The sequence below is a fragment of the Marmota monax genome, unplaced genomic scaffold, assembly GCF_021218885.2.
Source record: "Marmota monax isolate L192 unplaced genomic scaffold, Marmota_monax_Labrador192_F-V1.1 WCK01_AAM20220418_F8-fsc00072, whole genome shotgun sequence".
NCBI classification, from domain to species: domain Eukaryota; kingdom Metazoa; phylum Chordata; class Mammalia; order Rodentia; family Sciuridae; genus Marmota; species Marmota monax.
In genome coordinates this window covers 6,608,055-6,621,271 of record NW_026692356.1, presented here as the reverse complement: position 1 = coordinate 6,621,271, position 13,217 = coordinate 6,608,055, and the positions used below count along the sequence as shown (strand labels likewise).

Sequence of the window (13,217 nt, the reverse complement as noted above, 5' to 3'; positions counted from 1 at the left end):
CCCATACTTAGCAGCTTTATTTGGGAATGTCTATCTCTACATATATATTTAATTTGTCAAAGCATTTGTACTCTGCTCTCTAGCATTACTTCAGTGGATATTTAGATACATTTACTGATAATCATCACAGTTTAAAAACATTCCTCTATTTGTCTCTTTACTAGCTGGATTTCATTTTAAAAAGTTCTCTTTTCCTTCCATTTTAACAGGATATATATGTGTGTGTGTGTATATATGTGTGTGTGTGTGTGTGTGTGTATATATATATATATATATATATATATATATATATATATATACAGTGACGATTTAAATCATGGCCTCTGATCATCTCCTGACTATTTTTGCGCTGGGAGCTGCCTATGCTAAAAGTGCAAGTCAAGAAAGCCCAGTTGCTATGGTGACACCAGCCAGAGAAAACTCTGTGAAAGGGCCAGAGTTATTAGTAGAGGCCTTGAGTTCAGACACCAACTCCCAGGGATACAGGATTCTGAGCAAAATAAAATGACCCTAATGTCTCATCAGTCCTGTGTCCTTCAGATTGCCTGCTTTGCTGAAACTTTCTCACAAATAACCTTTTGATGAAGCTGAAGCTGATATAATTAATAATGAGCTAGCTCTGGATCAGTCTTCTCCCATAAGGGGCTGGCAGAACCACCTGACCCCACCTTTTATTCTCTATGCATGCCTGTTTGTCTTTTCTTTGTCCCCTATCACCGATTGCCTGGTTTCTGAATTAATGGTCTCAATTGAGAGATGAGAAGGCCATGGCACCACACATGTACAATTTGTAAATACATATTGCATTTCAACCAGTGTGATCTTACTGTCTTTCTGCAAGGTAGAAAGTAAACACTGGGAAAGTGATAGGAACATCCAGGAGACTAGTAAGAAAGCTATTGTAGTAGTCCAAGAAAGATGGTAATGGTGATTTCCAATGGATTTTGAACTGATGGATTTGAAAATTTTCAGGACACCTATTGCAGATAAACTTACATATGTGTGGAAGGAATGGGGGAGAGGAGGAAGAGACAAAAGGAGAAATCAACCTTACCACTCAAGTTTTGCTTGAGCAGTGAATTGCATAGTGGCCCCTTGTTGATGGGATGAAACAGGTTTTGGCAAGTGAAATGCCCCAAACTCCATCTTAGCATGTCAAATTGGTGAATCCTGTTAGGCATCCCCAGGAATATGGGTCACGGATAAATTCTATTGATTAGAGTAGAATTCAGGAAGATAAAACTTTGGATGTCAATGATCAACTGGTGCCATTTAAAGCAATAAGACTTGATGAAATTCCCTAGAAAGAAGTATCCAGAAGGCAGGTAGAGAGAAGGATCCAGAACCTATTTATATTTCTCAGAAGCAAACTATGATTATAAAATATTGTATAGAAACAAAAGGTAAGGGAGGAATGTTTGCTTTATAAAGACACACATTTAACTGACCTGTAGAACACTTATTTTTCTTAGAGCTCAAGTAATTTTTATAAAAATTCAGTTTTCACATCACTTCTAGTAAGTACATCTATATTAAAAAGTCAAATATTACTTAGGACTAAATGTGGAATAATAAATAGTTCTTTCAGCATTCTCCTATTTAATTATCTGTTTACTTATATGTATAACCATAATATTGGGTTTCCCATTGCCCTCTCCTATAGTTATTATGCCCTGGATTTCAAGTGGAAGAAGTTAACAAGTTCATATACAGTTGACTTCAGTTAATTGGTAAACAAGTAAATTCTATGAAATTTGAAAAGTTTTAGGGGAATTTATATTTTCCTTTAAAAAACGTGATGGTGAGAAAAATACTTTTTCAACAAAGCCTTTATATGAAAATGCTAATGTCTTTAAAAATATTCCAAAGATCATGTAGACAGAAAGTAAAGCAAAGAAAGTGTCTGTGCCATTTAAAAATTGAGGCAGATGTTCAGATCTCTGGGGGGAAATGTTCTACTAATCCCCAAAGTTTATGATTTTCTAACTAGCTTAAACCTGAAAATCGAGTTCAAAGTAATAACTGCATATTGGCAAATTCAATCTCACCCTTAATCCATGAGAGAGAGAGAGAGAGAGAGAGAGAGAGAGAGAGAGAGAGAGAGAAAATATGGACAGGACAGATGTCATACTTGACCAGAATGTAATAATTCTTCCAATTACTCCATCATGGTACATTCCACATTTCTGAATCACATAAGTTGGAATTGCTTTATGCTTGGTACAACCACAGGATCATTCACTCATCCTCTGTGTCTCAAGCTCTTATATTTAGATATATAACTTCATGCTTTTAATCTTTGTCAAAGATCATTATATGTGATGTAACAGGCTTCATATTCCACAACTGTAGGGGGAAAAAATCTTTCATGGAGATACAGAAAATTTGAAACAAAGGTTTTTGTTATCAGAACAATGCCTACAAGAGAATTAAAGTTTTTCTTTCTAGATTCAATCTAGATACAATAAACATTACATAGCCTCTGGCACACCACATTTTAAACAGAACAACTGCTGATATGGTGATGGGCTGTGATGAATGGTAGGCTGTTTGGAAGTAAATCAAAGACCTTATGTTTACTAGTAAAATACATCATTTGGGAGTAACAATTTCATTTCTTCTGTGAGGGCAACAGCAGTGAAACTGAAAAGGTAGGTAATGTTTAGCTTATAATCAGCTTGGCTCCCAGGCAGCTCTCTCATATTATAGGGGTGACAATCCAATACTGAAATAGATAAAGCCAATCTCTGGCATCTGTCAAAGGCATGAGTAATCTTGCACCTTGTGAGACTTTGGAACCCACTTCCCCCAATTCACAAACAGACCTCTTCAGTCTAGGGAAGACTAGCATCAATTCACTGGCATCATGAACTTGGATCAGGTAAAGGTTACAGTTTTACAGAGTACACAGTTCTAGATGTATCCCCCTGATTGGCTGTAACCACACTGTCTACACCTTCTTCCCCGTGTTTATGTTGGTCTTTTTGTAGTTACTGGCCATTACAAGGACATCCTTGCCTTTGGTTACCACTGTGTCATTTGCAACACTGCACAAACCAGACTAGTTCCCTCGTTGTCTGCAACATAGTTTGAAGTTTTCATTTCTTATTTTATTTAAGTTGTATTACCTACAGGTTACTCCACTTTTCTGCATTCAATACAACAAGAGGCATTCAGAATTTCCATATTGCTTGGTAAGCCTTCTTTCTGTCATAAAAGAGTTAGGGGTTATCACTGATATGCAGGTCTAGAAATTATTTTCCTGTCCTCTATCACAACTAAATCTTTTGGTCTTTTATTAAACACAAAGATAATATTTAACTAATTTATTAGATATTTATTTTTATCTCTTAATAACAGTCTGCATCAATATTGGCTGGGGTTTAAGTTGCCAGAGGTAAAGATTAGTTAAATTTAATTGCCTTTATAAAGGATTGATGCAATCCCACATCCTGTTAGGTGTTTTTTAGAAGACTTTTCATGATTACATGCACTTAACATCAGATATGAGTTAGATGCTTTAAAATAGTAACTAAACACTTACATACAAATATTGAGAAGATTAAAAACCACGATCTTTAATGCCAGAGTCTACCAATTAGGATTTTTGATTGATTAATATTTATACATGGCTAGGTTTAGATGTTATCTTCATAGTCATAAAGTTTAGTTAATAACTTGGAATGTTTATGACATAATACAAATAGCTTCTCTTCATTGATCACCTACTGTACAACAGGAAAGTTACATTAATAATTTTTAAGTTTCACAATATCTGAAGCTATGTACTTTGTCACCCTTGTATTACAGGTGAGGAAATAAGGCTCATGTAACTGGGTAGCTTCTCTATAGTTGTTGCTTATAGATGTTATTTCACATTGAAACTAGGGTCCTTTGACTCTCAAGTTCACAAGATTTTACTTCATTATCCAATATTAGCAGTGTCCAAAAAATGCGGATCAGGCCCAGCGGTCTGCCGGCGTGGTACACACGTCACCCCAATTGGAGTAGGGGCAGAGCAGAGCCGCCGCCCGCGCCTGCAAGGTAGGCAGACCTGCGAACGACTGGCAGAACAGCCCCAGGGGTCCGTGGGCTTGGTAGACACCTCACACCAATTGGAGGAGAGGCAGAGCAGAGCCGCTGCCCATGCCTGCAAGGTAGGCAGACCACCGCCCAACCCTGCAAGGGAGACTTTTCAACTATACAAGAGCAATATAAATATGTAGGGGAGAAAATTTTTCAAAAAAACAACAGTTTCACCAAGCAGAAAGAAATGCAAGCAGTATGAAAAGACAAGGAAAGAAAGGACCACAAGCAATGCAGGTCAACTCAACATTAGAAGAGGTAACAGCTGCAGCAGATGGAATGTCAGATAAAGAATTCAGGATATACATGCTTCAGATGATCTGGAGTTTCAAGGAAGACATTACACAACAAAATAAGACAATGAAAGATCACTTCAACAATGAATTACACAAACAAATCCAGGCAGCAAAAGATCAACTATACAGGGAGATAGAGGTTATAAAAAGCAAACAAACAGAAATCCTAGAAATGCAGGAAGCAATAAACCAACTTAAAAATTCAATTGAGAATACTACCAGCAGAGTAGAACACTTAGAAGATAGAACATCAGACAATGAAGACAAAGTATTTCAACTTGAAAAGAACATAGACAGCTCAGCAAGACTGTTAAGAAACCATGAGAAGAACATGCAAAAAATATGGGATAACATAAAGAGACCAAACTTAAGAGTCATTGGGATACAGGAAGGTATAGAGGTCCAAACCAAAGGAATGAGCAATCTATTCAATGAAATAATAGGAGAAAACTTCCCAGACTTGAAGAATGAGACAGAATCCCAAATCCTAGAAGCCTACAGGACGCCGAATGTGCAAAATCATAAGAGATCCACACCTAGACATTATAATGAAGATGCCCAACATACAGAATAAGGAGAGAATTTTAAAAGCTACAAGAGAAAGGAAGCAGATTACATTTAGGGGTAAGCCAATCAGGATAACAGCTGATCTTTCCACACAGACTCTGAAAGCTAGAAGATCCTGGAATAACATATTTCAAACACTGAAAGAAAATGGGTTCCAACCAAGAATTGTGTATCCAGCGAAATTAAGCTTCAGGATGGAAGATGAAATTAAAACCTTCCACGATAAACAAAAGTTTAAAGAATTCGCAGCTAGAAAACCATCTCTTCAAAACATCCTTGGCAAAACATTACAGGAAGAGAAAATGGAAAATAACAATGAAAACCAACAGTGGGAGGTAGGACAGTAAAGGGGGGGAAATAATCAAAGAGGAAAATAAACCATGTTTAGTAACAGAAATAAACAAATATGGCTGGAAGAACAACCCATATCTCAATAATAACCCTAAATGTTAATGGCTTAAACTCACCAATTAAGAGACACAGGCTAGTAGAATGGATCACAAAACAAGACCCAACAATATGCTGCCTACAGGAGAAGCATTTGATAGGAAAAGACATACATAGGCTGAAGGTGAAAGGTTGGGAAAAATCATATCACTCATATGGACTTTGGAAACAAGCAGGAGTATCCATATTCATATCAAATAAAATAGATATCAAGCCAAAGTTAATCAAAAGGGATAAAGAGGGACACTACATACTGCTCAAGGGGACCATACACCAACAAGACATAACAATCGTAAATGTATATGCCCCAAACAATGGTGCAGCTATGTTCATCAAATAAACTCTTCTCAAGTTCAAGAGTCTAATAGACCACCATACAATAATCATGGGAGACTTCAACACACCTCTCTCGCCACTGGACAGATCTTCCAAACAAAAGTTGAATAAGGAAACTATAGAACTCCATAACACAATTAATAACCTAGACTTAATTGACATATATAGAGTATACCACCCAACATCAAGCAGTTACACTTTTTTCTCAGCAGCACATGGATCCTTCTCAAAAATAGATCATATATTATGTCACAGGGCAACTCTTAGACAATATAAAGGAGTAGAGATAATACCATGCATCTTATCTGATCATAATGGAATGAAACTGAAAATCAACGATAAAAGAAGGAAGGAAAAATCATGCATCACTTGGAGAATGAACAATAGGTTACTGAATGATCAATGGGTTATAGAAGGCATCAAGGAGGAAATTAAAAAATTCTTAGAGATAAATGAAAACACAGACACAACATATCGGAATCTATGGGACACATTGAAAGCAGGTCTAAGAGGAAAATTCATTGCTTGGAGTTCATTCCTTAAAAAAAGGAAAAACCAAAAAATAAATGATCTCATACTTCATCTCAAAATCCTAGAAAAAGAAGAGCAAAACAACAGCAAAAGAAGTAGAAGGCAAGAAATAATTAAAATCAGAGCTGAAATTAATGAAATCGAAACAAAAGAAACAATTGAAAAAATTGACAAAACTAAAAGTTGGTTCTTTGAAAAAATAAACAAAATCGACAGACCCTTAGCGATGCTAGTGAAGAGAAGAAGAGAGAGAACTCAAATTACTAGCATACGGGATGAAAAAGGCAATATCACAACAGACACTTCAGAAATACAGAAGATAATCAAAAATATTTTGAATCCTTATACTCCAATAAATTAGAAGATAGTGAAGGCATAGATAAATTTCTTAAGTCATATGATCTGCCCAGATTGAGTCAGGAGGATATAGAAAACCTAAACAGACCAATATCAATTGAGGAAATAGAAGAAACCATCAAAAGACTACCAACTAAGAAAAGCCCAGGACCGGATGGGTATACAGCAGAGTTTTACAAAACCTTTAAAGAAGAACTAATACCAATACTTTTCAAGCTACTTCAGGAAATAGAAAAGGAGGGAGAACTTCCAAATTCATTCTATGAGGCCAACATCACCCTGATACCTAAACCAGACAAAGACACTTCAAAGAAAGAAAACTACAGACCAATATCTCTAATGAACCTAGATGCAAAAATCCTCAATAAAATTCTGGCCACTCGGATGCAAAAACATATCAAAAAAATTGTGCACCATGATCAAGTAGGATTCATCCCTGGGATGCAAGGCTGGTTCAATATACAGAAATCAATAAATGTTATTCACCACATCAATAGACTTAAAAATAAGAACCATATGATCATCTCGATAGATGCGGAAAAAGCATTCAACAAAGTACAGCATCCCTTTATGTTCAAAACTCTAGAAAAACTAGGGATAACAGGAACATACCTCAATATTGTAAAAGCAATCTATGCTAAGCCTCAGGCTAGCATCATTCTGAATGGAGAAACATTGAAGGCATTCCCTCTAAAATCTGGAACAAGACAGGGATGCCCTCTCTCACCACTTCTGTTCAACATAGTTCTCGAAACACTGGCCAGAGCAATTAGACAGATGAAAGAAATTAAAGGCATAAAAATAGGAAAAGAAGAACTTAAATTATCACTATTTGCAGTGACATGATTATATACCTAGCAGACCCAAAAGGGTCTACAAAGAAACTACTAGAGCTTATAAATGAATTCAGCAAAGTGGCAGGATATAAAATCAACATGCATAAATCAAAGGCATTCCTGTATATCAGTGACAAATCCTCTGAAATGGAAATGAGGACAACCACTCCATTCACAATATCCTCAAAAAAAAAAAATACTTGGGAATCAACCTAACAAAAGAGGTGAAAGACTTATACAATGAAAACTACAGAACCCTAAAGAGAGAAATAGAAGAAGATCTTAGAAGATGGAAAAATATACCCTGTTCATGGATAGGCAGAACTAACATCATCAAAATGGCGATATTACCAAAAGTTCTCTGTAGGTTTAATGCAATGCCAATCAAAATCCCAATGGCATTTCTTGTAGAAATAGAGAAAGCAATCATGAAATTCATATGGAAAAATAAAAGACCCAGATTAGCAAAAACAATGCTAAGCAGGAAGTGTGAATCAGGCGGTATAGCGATACCAGACTTCAAACTATACTACAGAGCAATAGTAACAAAAACAGCATGGTACTGGTACCAAAACAGGCGGGTGGACCAATGGTACAGAATAGAGGACACAGAAACCAATCCACAAAACTACAACTATCTTATATTTGATAAAGGGGCTAAAAGCATGCAATGGAGGAAGGATAGCATCTTCAACAAATGGTGCTGGGAAAACTGGAAATCCATATGCAACAAAATGAAACTGAATCCCTTTCTCTCGCCATGCACAAAAGTGAATTCAAAATGGATCAAGGAGCTTGATATCAAATCAGAGACGCGCCGTCTGATAGAAGAAAAAGTTGGCTACGATCTACACACTGTGGGGTCGGGCTCCAAATTCCTTAATAGGACACCAGAGCACAAAAGTTAATAACTAGAATCAACAAATGGGACTTACTTAAACTAAAAAGTTTTTTCTCAGCAAAAGAAACAATAAGAGAGGTAAAAGGGAGCCTACATCCTGGGAACAAATCTTTACTCCTCACACTTCAGATAGAGCCCTAATATCCAGAGTATACAAAGAACTCAAAAAATTAGACAATAAGATAACATATAACCCAGTCAACAAATGGGCCAAGGACCTGAACAGACACTTCTCAGAGGAGGACATACAATCAATCAACAAGTACATGAAAAAATGCTCACCATCTCTAACTGTCAGAGAAATGCAAATCAAAACCACCCTAAGATACCATCTCACTCCAGTAAGATTGGCAGCCATTATGAAGTCAAACAGCAACAAGTGCTGGCGAGGATGTGGGGAAAAGGGTACACTTGTACATTGCTGGTGGGACTGCAAATTGGTGCAGCCAATTTGGAAAGCAGTATGGAGATTTCTTGGAAAGCTGGGAATAGAACCACCATTTGACCCAGCTATTCCCCTTCTTGGTCTATTCCCTAAAGACCTAAAAAGAGCATGCTACAGGGACACTGCTACATCGATGTTCATAGCAGCACAATTCACAATAGCAAGACTGTGGAACCAACCTAGATGCCCTTCAATAGATGAATGGATAAAAAATGTGGCATTTATACACAATGGAGTATTACTCTGCATTAAAAAATGACAAAATCATAGAATTTGCAGGGAAATGGATGGCATTAGAGCAGATTATGCTAAGTGAAGCTAGCCAATCCCTAAAAAACAAATGCCAAATGTCTTCTTTGATATAAGGAAAGTAACTGGGAACAGAGTAGGGACGAAGAGCATGAGAAGAAGATTACCATTAAACAGGGATGAGAGGTGGGAGGGAAAGGGAGAGAGAAGGGAAATTGCATGGAAATGGAAGGAGATCCTCAGGGTTATACAAAATTACATACAAGAGGAAGTGTGGGGAAAGGGAAAAATAATACAAGGGGGAGAAATGAATGACAGTAGAGGGGGTAGAGAGAGAAGAGGGGAGGGGAGGGGAGGGGAGGGGGGATAGTAGAGGATAGGAAAGGCAGCAGAATACAACAGACACTAGTATGGCAACATGTAAATCAATGGATGTGTAACTGATATGATTCTGCAATCTGTATACGGGGTAAAAATGGGAGTTCATAACCCACTTGAATCAAAGTGTGAAATATGATATGTCAAGAACTATGTAATGTTTTGAACAACCAACAATAAAAAATTTTAAAAAAAGAACCGATTAAGCCACACATGGAAAAATATGTGAAATACATATGTCTAATAAAGGAATTATAACCAGAATAAGTAAAGACCTCTGTAGCTTGGTCAAAATAAAAAGATGAGCCAGTTTTGAAGATGAGAACAAGGATATCACAAAAAAATGGAATGTGTGGAGTTTCTAGCAAGCTGGAAAAAGGGTGATCAAGATCATAAGTCATCAGAAATAATTCCTATGACTTCTATGATAAGTGTCAACAGGGTTGGGAATGAAGCTCAGTGGTAGAGAGCTTGCCTAGTATGTAGAAGGCCTTGGAGTTTAACCTCCAACACTGCTAGAAAAGGAAAGGGAGGAAGAATAAAGGAAGGAAAAAGAGAGAGGACGGGGTGGGGGGGGAGAAAGGAATGATTCATTACAAGGGCAAATGATACAAACATAAGTATGTGATGTCCTAGCTCTTTAAAAATTTTACAAAGGTTTAGAATTTTCGTTACATCAAACTGGGTGATATTATGACTGTATAGACCACACATAATAAGTTCTTCCCTCACCTGGCCTAAACCAAATCAACAGGTAGGTGACCTGGAGAGGACTCCTCTATGGCTCCACTGGGACAGGCTTGAACCTGCACTACTTCAGGATGCACAGCCTAGGGGAGGGGCCCAGATTCCCTGACAGGCAGTGTGAGTGTGCTAGGCCCCTGGGAGCCCATGACTGGGGCTCCCATGCCCATGCCCACAGCGCCCCCCACCCTCACTGGTTCACAATGGTCTGCTCCGTTGCCTGGTGCAGGTTTATACTCCTGAGCAAAGGCCTGAGTGTCCATAGCCTCTTTTGGCTGGGCCCGGTATGGTTGTGGAGGGAATAGCCAAAGTAGCCTTAGCATAATGGAGGGGCAACAGGTGCCCCTCAGCCATACTTGGGGGTGGTCCTGGAAGGAGTAAGCAGGGTTGTGGTGTGCCTTGTCTGAAGACATGGAAACACACCCTAGTCCTTATGGCTGTCCATGGGAGTTGGGGATACGTACAGCTATTGGATTTTTTGTTGTTGTCTTGTTTTTGTGGAGAAGTTTTCAGTCTGTGAGAAGTAGGCTTTACTTGAGAAGAGAAAAAAAGCTTGCTCTAAAACTTTCTGAAATAATTGAGGAAAAATGTGGACTACTTGAAAAAGTCAGTCTTGTCCAAAAAGAATATGAAGGCTTAGAGTCGTCTTTAAAGAATGCCATTTTGGAGAAGGAGTCAATACAAGTGGAAAATTTGGAGGCAATATACGCAAACCTGGATAGGTCCGTATCTAAATTTGAGGATGAAATACTCTTTCTAGAAGAAGAACTAAAAGAAGAGAAAACTAAACATTCTCAACAGGATGAATTGATAGAGTATATATCAAAAATTATTAAGTCCCTAGAAGAGGAATCAAAATCCCTCAGATCACATATACCTGAAGCTAGAAGAACCTTAACAATATTTCAACTGAATGCAGAAGGATTGAAGGTACGAATAAAAGAAGATTCAAATGAAAATTCCCAACTCCTGGAAAGTCAGAAACAGCTTTTACAGGAACCAGAAGTATGGGAAGAAGAAGTGAATGGCCTTAATAATCAGAAAACAACACTTGAAGACTCCAAAGAACATGAAGAACAAGTTCTAAGAGAGAAAGAAAATCACATTAAGTCTCTGTCTGAACAATTGGTGAAAGATTGGGCTCCTGTGCTTGAAGAAGACCTAACAGACGATGGTAACTTGGAGTTGGAAATGAAAAGTGAGTCAGAAATCAGTGCTCACTTAGAGGATCAGCCAAAAGGAGCTTTGAAGAAATAGGTAATGCTGATAAGTTAAATTCCTCTTTTAAAATCTTAGAAGGAGAAAGAAATCAAGTTTTTACTTTAGTATCTGAAGTCATTGAAACAAAGGAAGACCTTATAGAAGAGATTAAAAATCTTAAGACAGAACAAGCATCTTTGCAGTCAAAAAATACACAATTGGAAAGTGAGAATCAGCATCTTGAACAGAAACTTAAACTCATCATTGAAGTATATGAAGCAATTATGATGAAACTCCAGAGGAAAGTAACAGAAGAGGAAAATGACCAGGTAGTGCAAGAGGAGAAACTTTTCAAAATGGAGGAAAACATCAGCCATGCAAGTGAACAGCTTAAGACCTATAGAAAGCAAGTCAAAGACCTTGAAGAAGAATTAGAGAGAACCACTTATTTTTATCAGGGGCAGATTACACACTATGAGGAAAAAGCACAAGATAATGAGTGGGCAGCTCAGAGGGCTGAAAGATACCTCAATGATTTAGGGAAACACGAGGCTCACGACAGTTAAAACTTCACCGAAAGTGAGTTTAAATTTTAAAAAGATCCTTCTGCACTTCATATTTCAAATACAGCCATTGGCAGAGAGCATTTCCCAAATGGTCCCTCACCATTGGGTCGACCTTCATCTGAGATGAGAGCTCCACTTCTGGAAAAGGAGGGTCCACTCAGACTCTCACCTTTGCTTCCAGGGGTAGGAGGAAGAGGCTCAAGAGGCCCAGAGAATCCTCTGGGCCCTCAAATTATCAATGAAAGAAGAGAATCCGGCTATGATGGGATAACTGATCATCAGAGAGTGCCTTATAACATTAGGCCCCTGTCATCTCCATGGGAACAGAACCCTAAGATGATGACGGCTCCACCAGGCCAACCATATTGTGATCTGCGTCTTCCTCTACCAAGGCAAGATGGATGTTATTCTAATTATGGTGGACCCTCGGGACCAGCAGAACTCAGAAGTTCTACTCTGCCGCCTTTGGATCAAATGGATGGGCCTATTTTTCTGAAATGGAATCCAGTAGAAATGATTCCAAAGTTGAACTTGATAATTCCAATGTGCCCGATTCATCTCTCCCTGCTGAAAACCAAGAAACTGCCTCTGGATTTGCTTTCTCACCTTTCCCTCCAATCAGAGGTCCATTGTTTCCAGTGGATCCAAGGAATCAGTTCATGAGAAGAGGAGCTTTTTTTCCTCCACCTCCTCCAGGAAACATGTATGGAGCATCTCGAGAATATTTTCCATGGGGCCCACCACCCCCTCCATTCCCAATGGAGCCATGGTGTTTTCCTCATTATCTCCCCCCAAGAGCTGAATTTCCCCCCCCCCCTCCCTCCCATGCATTCTGAAAGTAGAAGTGAGTTCCCTTCAGGGTTGATTCCACCTTCAAATGAGCCTGCTACCCAACATACAGAACCACAACAAGAAACTTGACAATATTTTTTATCTGACTTCAAAAGTAATATATCTCTCATTTTTAGTTTAAATATAACTGCTTTTACTCAAATGATTATACTTTTAAATGATTAAGCTTCCATTTGAAGCTTAATGGAATTATAATTGTTAGAATTGTATTTTGTAAATAAAGATTATTTAAAAATTGAAAAAAAAAACTCAGAAAAATTCAGAATCGAGGCACTTGTTCTCTTTGTATCAAAGGAGTTGGACTAATTAGGTGAACTTTGTATGATATAATTTTCTCAAGGGAAACACATAAAGACCTGCTCAGGACTAAGTAGGCATGGTTGTTAAAGGAAGCAAACTTCTCGATGACAACCTGAAAAAAGAACT

At 38.0% G+C, this 13,217-nt stretch overlaps 1 pseudogene; it reads left to right on the top strand.

The window, feature by feature from the left end:
• The first annotated feature begins 316 nt into the window (after positions 1-316).
• LOC124091369 (melanoma inhibitory activity protein 2-like) lies at positions 317-12,860 on the top strand (annotated as a pseudogene).
• Positions 12,861-13,217: the final 357 nt, after the last annotated feature.